At 30.7% G+C, this 303-nt stretch overlaps 1 protein-coding gene across 1 annotated transcript in view; it reads left to right on the forward strand.

Moving 5' to 3' along the window:
* LOC119594054 (AF4/FMR2 family member 4-like) overlaps positions 1–303 on the forward strand; it is a gene marked incomplete in the record, with an annotated part of 85,679 nt that overhangs the window by 76,782 nt on the left and 8,594 nt on the right.

The raw sequence follows: 303 nt of genomic DNA on the forward strand, positions 1-303 counted from the left end.
CCCCCCCCAACAGTGCGGTGGTCATTCATCCAGATTGTAGAGGTTACTTTGTTCACATTATTATTATAATAATAATGATTCTGTTTTGGCCAAGTGTTGATATTTATTATATAGGATACAAGATGGGATATATTGTTGAAGAATTATTTATTCTGAATGCTAGTTGTTAAAATTATTAACGCAATAACTGCGAGATGTCTCAAGACGTGTTAACGTATGAAAAAAAAACTTTTTTAGAAATAGTTAGTTACTTATTAATGATTAGGGGAAAACATTCCATCTGAAACAAAAAGCAAAGATCTT

Source organism: Penaeus monodon, chromosome 33 (assembly GCF_015228065.2).
Source record: "Penaeus monodon isolate SGIC_2016 chromosome 33, NSTDA_Pmon_1, whole genome shotgun sequence".
NCBI lineage: Eukaryota > Metazoa > Arthropoda > Malacostraca > Decapoda > Penaeidae > Penaeus > Penaeus monodon.